Raw genomic sequence first — 8002 nt, forward strand, 5'->3', positions numbered from 1 at the left:
GGGGGCATAATGTTTGACAAACATCTCTTGTTGATACTTGGCTCATTTCTTACATGTAGCTGTAACATTTTGGGCAACTTCTCAAATATTTTGTTTAAGACATTTTTCATCCATCTCATCTAAGCTTAAGTTAATGTTCATGTTAACTTTTATGACTGCCTGTTTATTGTACTTTTTATAAATTATTTTCAATGACTTTTTCTCAAGAGCCATTTGGCTTAGTATGTCTCCTCCTGAAATAGACTAATTCTTTTAGCTCGAGTTGTCTGTCTGTCCGTCTGTAACAAATTGTGTCTGCTCCATGTCTCTTTAACCTTTTGAAGGATTTGATATAACTTCCCACAAATGTACACCATATTGAGAGGAAGGGTTTGTTATTATAACTGTTGAGCAGTTTCTGAACTTGACTGTATTATATCTTGCATTTACCTCAAGCTGTTAAGTGAACAATATAACATTGACCAATACAAGGAACTAAACCTTCTAGGTCACCATTTTGGAATAAAGTAATACTTAAAGCTCATATTTCCATAAGAATCTGCTCATATACAGTTTAAATAGCTTATACAAGTATATCATTTTAACATAACATCAGATCCTCCACTGTTTTATGTTTGCAACATTTTTGTTTTAAACTTTGATTTATATATCATGACTTTTATGAACAAATACCAAACAGCAACTCACAGATCTATGCTCATTTGGGCAGAATTTTGTAAATCCAAGCATTGTCATTTGATTTTCAATGCTTTTTGGCAAATTGGGGCATTTTCTGTCACATTAAAATCAATATTAACAATAAATCTCCAACATATTTTTGTGCCCATTCTTTGCCAATTATTTGTTTGTCTATTAGTATACATGTATGTTTATTCATACTGTTTGTCAAAATAACGAATGAATAAAATGTTTGAAATATTGTATTTGTTCATAATTTATTTATTATGACAAAAAGATGACTGCATTTTGTTTTATTTCACATCATGATCACATAATAAAAAATGTCTTATTATGCACAACAGTAGAGCGAGACTTGAAGAAGTATAGTGATATAGCCACTGGTGTTTGTCTGACTTTCTCCTACCCAAGAGGGCATGTGTTTGAATCCCAAGTTGGAAAACACAGTTCAAAGGTCAGTTGATGTATCCTGATTGCAGGCAAAGAGAAACACTCTATGATGGGCACCTGTAAAATAGAAGATACATAAATCTTTACTATTATCCACAAAACGTGAAAGTTGTTAGTAAAATAAAAAAGAAATGGTCTACCATTTTTTTTCAAATACAATTCTTGATAATATTTCTTGTAAAAGTACACATTTATCTTAAGAGATAAAAAAACAACACTACAGTACAAATTTGTTTTGTAAAAGCCATTTCTCAAATTCAAATGAAATGCCTGCCTTGACAGTGATATTTTGTATTATGATTACATAATTTGGTAAAAAATCGGTAGTTTGCAAGAAGCAGTAGCAAGTATTTTCTTATATCATACTATGTTTTAATGGCAATTGCATCTGTATTTGAAAGACTGGGTCTAATAACAATAAAAAATCTAATAATAATCCTACTCCCCGATTACTGTTTGCATAGTTTTTGCAATAGTTGGCTTAATCATACGCTGAGATATACAGTCATACCCAATGCTTTTCAGTGCTGCAACACTGCATCTCAGATGACTGAGCTTTTCTTTCAAAAGATTGCAATCAACAACAAACAAAGAGGATACTGACAATAGGTATACCTATTTGTAATGACAAATGTCATTTGTATACTGGTTAGTATATAGAATTGTATATTAAAACATATTTGAGTGTGTAAACTTACATACCTTAAGATACAGTTCAAATAATATTCGCTAACTAAACTCTTTCTTATATTTGTTCTTCCGGGGTTTTCAATCGAATAGAACAAAGAATTAACGAACGTAATAGTACATTTACCTTTTGGGATGTGATTATTTAACATGTTAACGCCATAACAATTATTATACACAGTAGAAGCGATAAGAAATGAATATAGTTGGTATCGAAATGTGTCATAACCAGAAAACATTGCAATGTGACACAGAAACAGCTGTTTAAACGGGTCAAACCTTGCCGTAGCAACCGTAGTCGACAAAAGGTTACCACCCACTATATTTATTAAAATAAATAGTAAATATCTATTTTGATTATTCGAAAAGCGAAGCAGATCAAATCACTATTTGCGATTTTTTTTAGTATACTCACATCTACGGTTTGTTTACATTTTTAGTCCGATTCTTCCCCCTTTTGAAGAGTAATTACGTACGAAAGCGTTAATAAAACGGTCGCAGAAATCATCGTACGCAACTTCGTACGAAGTGATCGCTTGCTTAACATGCATTCATAAAAAAATAGTTATGCATGACGAAAGTTGGCTCTTGAAATAACCAAACTGTCAATAGTTGATAACAACGACGATTTTGAAACCAGGCAGCTCTCCCTTTATATTTTTCTGCACATACACCAGAGGCACCGTCCCTCAGCACTTTCAGTGCTTTGATTACCATAGTACTTAAAAGGGTGAGGAAATGCCAGCGTTTTGTATATAACGGACTCTGGTCAGTTTGACGGACAAAATGGCGGATAGCAAAACGGCTTATCAGAACTGTATTCTGATTGGCTGATAGGACCTGTCAATCAAATCCTGTCGTAATTCGTGGTTGTCGTGGATATTCGCGCAGTGATTCAGATTATGTAAATGGTCTGATCGGTCTTTAAATAGTTCTAAGAAGAGTGAAGCATTATTTCTTGAAAGGTGCGTGAAAACTGTTTTCTGGTGACATTTGAAGCGAGAAATAATTAACTCGCGTTCTAAATATTGCCACAAGACAAGGTTTCCATGATGCGCTACAGACGACAGTCTTCAACCAGGGAAGTAATTACAATGTGGTAACCATTAAAAGAAGTTCCATACGGGCATTTTATCTTCGCCCGTGGGCAAGATAAGAATTTCTAGCATGGTTAAATTAATGGATCTACTTATCTGAGGTGGGAGAAAATTGAATCTTTCTGTCAATGCACCAAAACCATATTCTTCTTGCAATACTATCTAATGATTCAAATTTCCCACATACTTATTAATATACATGTTCGCACAACAATTGTATTATCAGTATACAGGCGAAGATGTTTATTTGTAACGGTTTTACATAAAGTTATGAGTCCTATCTCGCAAGCTTTTAATTCCAAAACATTTATGTGAAATGTTTGATCAACTGGACTCGAATATCCACACATTTTAGAACCAGTTGTTACATTATATGCGCCATGCATATTGTTGGATGGGTCTGTATAGATAACAATTTCTGGACATTTTAATCCGATGTTTTTGTAATTTTTTTCAACATAATGTATCCACCACCAGGGGCGTAGCTAGGCCGTTTCGAAGTATACGCACACTTGCGGCTGCAATTGGCGGAATGCCCTTATGGGGGTTCAGGGGGGCGGTTTTGACATAAGTCAGAATGATACTGTATAGCAAAATAAATTTCTTAGTACATGATCATTAGCATTTAATCAACGAATATTTAATTTAAAAATGCTATGTCTAAAACATATTCGTGGGAAATTAAAAAATGGTAATTGTCTTAAATAATGAAAATGCAAATGAACGTTTGTTATAAGATTTTCTTAAGTTCATTTAACATTTTCAACACAAAACAAACTTCTATTTCATAGCAAAAGGTCGTTTAAAGTATGCACTGAAGGGAATTGTCAACGATTACTTCATAAAATTACACCCGAAAGAGTAATGCAATTCGTCGATGCTTCCTCTGGACGAAGATCTCTATTACCCGTTGCGTTTCGATTTCCCATTCACAGTAAACGTTAAGCAGTCAGAGACCGGACGAGTGACGACAAATTTAATTTGGGAGGGGGGTATATAAAAAAGATCCTTCACATTGTAATGCAATGTTACAGAAGGTATACTCGAGAAAAGGTCAAGGACAATTTCTGTGGTATTCATAAGTATAATCACAAGCTGCAGGGAGCCATTAAAATTTTACCGAGTCGTGAACATTCATGAAGCATATTTTACCCGCAGTATATTCGACAATTTCGAGAAATGGGTGTCAATATCTGTAAAGAATATTTGTTTATCTGATATATGAAATAAATAGCTATTAGCACATCTTTAAGAGCAAAATATATCATGAATATAAACAATTAAAACAGACACTTCTATTTTAAATGTGTGCTTTAGCGTCCTCTAATATCAAATGCTACGGGACATTACACATTTAATTATGCTTCACAACTAACCTAGATACAAAATGTACCTTCTTGAGAAGGAAAACTCATAGAAATGTTTCCATTTTGCTGCTAAGATGTTTCGTTTATCAGCATTGTCAACTGTTTGAAGATTATCTTTGAACTTGTTAAGATGAGGAGGTTCAAGGTTGGCGTTTGACATTTTGAAACTTGCCACTTTGTAAACATCGTTCGGATATATCCAGTATTTATCGACGATTCATTCATGACTGAACAATAAGGGAAACTAAAAAAAAATGTGTACCTTCAACTAAACGGTACACGAGGAGGCTCTTACTGAATAAAAGGATTTTTTTAAAGATTTATTTGTCTCACATATTTAAAATAGGCGGCCCGCGAACGCTTCACCTCTCTTACCCTTCAGTTTTTATTGCATTTTTGGCCCCAAATATTTTCTGACTTGTGCGACGAATTGTACGCACGGGCGTATTGTGCGTAACGGCAGCTACGCCACTGACCACTGTAAGGAAACGTCTATGCTTCTCGGCACATTAAGATATCAAAATTTACTCTATGCTTTTTCAATTGGATTTCTTTTATCTTTTCAAGAGGCCTGATGTATAAAGGAGCATGTTGAACACCTGGTTCTGCCGCGATTAGTTTACCGACAAGTTTAGCAAAATTTCGTATTGTTGTTCTACTGGTAAAAAGCATATCTCTACATACAGCGAAAATATCATAGCATTTCTCCTTCGTCTACCTTACTGTCATTGAGACTGAACACAATACGAAGCCTAAATATATAATCTTTGTACATGGAATAAGAACGGACTTTTCTAAATTTACCGTTAAACCCAGGTTGTCCATTCATTTCATGGTATCAATTACATTCTGTGCACACGAATCGCAGTTATCTCCGGGCAAACACGAATCATCGATAAAGTAAACACTTCTGTGACCAATGGACCTGAGATAAGCAAATACTGGTTTCATCAATTTTGTCCAAATTCTAGGGCTGCATGAATATCCCATTACTAGCATGGTAAACTGCCACTTTTGACCCTCGAAGATAAACCGGAAATATTTACGATCTTGTTCTCTGATTCGAATTGAATTGTGAGCGTCCGTTAAATCCACAGATGTAAGATAACAATCTTTTCTGACCATGTTAATTGCCGTTCGTAAAGATTCCATCTTAAAATGTAATTTTTCAACATAATGTTCATTGAAGTACTTGAGGTTTAATATTACGCGTACGCGTCCATCTTTGTTCGGTCTGATAAAAATGATAGAAATGAATTCATTGTTTGTGATTTCAGATGCCTTTTCAATAATTCTACATTCAAAAAATCTATTTAATTCATTGCGAATTTTAGTATTGTCATCGTCCGAAAAATTAATTAGTTTTGGAACATATTTTTGTTGCGGAATGTCGCATAGCTCTATAGTGCAACCTATTATTAGTATTAAGTATCCATTTGTCTGTAGTAACTGTTTCCCATACATTGATATTATCCCCAGTTTTTCCAGCTCGAAAATTTTCAGCTGTGTTGCAAAAATGTACATTGATATCTTTACTTACAGATATTATTTTCGGTTTGTTTTTGTGTACTTGGGTTGTGGACGTTTCCACGGACGTTGATAGTTTGTCTGTGCTTGATTGTTTTGAGAAGGGTAAGCAGCGAACTTTATGGTGTTGTATGGTTGGTGCCCCCATCCTCTTTTCGACAAAAAAGGCTTGTTTGGTTGATCTGATACCTTTTTGTATGCCGGTAGCAAATTGTTTTTAATCCTTTGTCTCCGATTTTTGTTTTATGAGACAACTCCCTACGCTAGGATTTTAAAAATGTCACCAACTAATTCTTTATTTTCCTTGTTACCGTCTGTTTAGTTTGTATCAATTTCACAACTGGAACAAGAGCCTGACAAAGTACGGCTTGTAATTTCTGCTGCCCATAATCGTAGGCCTTTGTTTCTGGTTTAAACTGATTCCACAGTATCTCCGTCAGCTTTGGTGTTCAATGTTTTGTTGTGTTTGTTTCGGAGATCTGTCATTTTTACCTCTTTTGTTTTTGATCTCAATGATTTATTCACCACCGTTGCCAATTCATCTTGAACTGGATATCCAGTTTCTATATCCTGGATGAAGAAATTTGACATGGCATCCGTTTCATTCACTTCCCCGTAGCAGACCTTTTCAATCTTATCAGTAAACAAGAGGCCCATAAGGGCCTATGCTCTACTGGCATGGCTCTTGTGGTCATTTTTGAACAGGGTTGTTTTCAACCCTGTTCAGTGTAGCCACAAACTCGACACTCACAACATAAAATGCCTATTAATAGTAACAAGTGTCGTATGCCTCTTTACCACCAAAAATATAGTTTGAGAAAATGCGGACTATATAAATTGCAAGCTATGTTTCCAATAACCGAGCTAGATTTGACAAAGCAAGAAGCAATCACAGCGCAATATCTATTTTAATCATTTAATTTGTTGAACTTAGATAAAGATAATATTAACGTAGTATCCCTGCGCCAAAAAATGAATGAACATCGAAACCTAAACAAAGAATAACTAACCACTCAAAGCGCATCATTCCATCACGTGACACAATTATCTCACCCCCTGTGCACACCCCCTGTGCACAGTTTCCCCGATTAACACATCACGTGATAGCCCACGTGGGAATAACAAACACACGCCATTTTGACAGGCACGTGCTAAAGTGCAGACGAGTTAGCTGACGATATAGAAATAGAAAAGAGAGTTGCTGACCATATAGACAAAGATGAAAAACAATAAGTTTTGAAATTAAAGATTTTTCAAGACTTATTTTGTTTAATTTATTTGTATATACGTATAGACAGATGTTTTTTTTTTAAAAAATGGCAATTCATTGAAATGAATTGAGTTATATTTTTTTGATGGTTTGGTGTAAATATGAGAAAAATATCGAGGATTTAATTATAACTTTTTAGGTGTTTTATTTACAATTGTTTGAAAGCAATTATTTTAATTTTGATCATTTTACTTAAGAAACTAATTCTCTTTAATATGTTGTATTTTCGAAGTTGTTTTGTGAATAATAAGGTAAACATAGGCAAACTCTTGCTAATGAGTAAAGTTGTATTAGTATATATTTTTCTTGGTTGGGATTAGCACAAGCATTCACCCTTTTTTATATTTTCATTTTCTATTATTAAATCCCACTTATTAACGGGGAGGAAGGCTTCGTGGAGTTTGTTTCTATGCTGTTTCAATAATTCACCAGCCGTTGCATATTATCTATTTATCGTTCATCCCGGGTGAGAATCCATTTTTTATGTAAATAATGTATATATCATTTTAAAAAACTATTTGAAATTTTAACAGTGGCCCTGAAAAGGATCGTTTTCAATTTAATACTTAGTATAGTCTTTGTTTAGGCCAACATCTATAATTACCAACCGGCAACGGTGTATCTTTAATTCACCCTGGATGATCAACCAATTTTTATTTTATTTCTCTGGTTAATAAATCCTTGGCAAGCCTAACATATATTGTAACGCCATAGGATGGAGTCTTATGCTGGGATTGGTTACATTCTCCATCCTGATTTGCCTGGTTACACAGTGACATTAACTTTATTGTCAATAAAGAAAATTAATTTGTCATTTACCATCATGCTTCAATAAACCCGGGGCGGCCCCTGTGGTTGTTTTACACGGGGACTCTTAGCTTCACTATGCTACATATCAGCACCTTATTAATATACACATGATCGTG

The sequence above is a fragment of the Mya arenaria genome, chromosome 5 (assembly GCF_026914265.1).
Source record: "Mya arenaria isolate MELC-2E11 chromosome 5, ASM2691426v1".
Lineage (NCBI taxonomy): Eukaryota > Metazoa > Mollusca > Bivalvia > Myida > Myidae > Mya > Mya arenaria.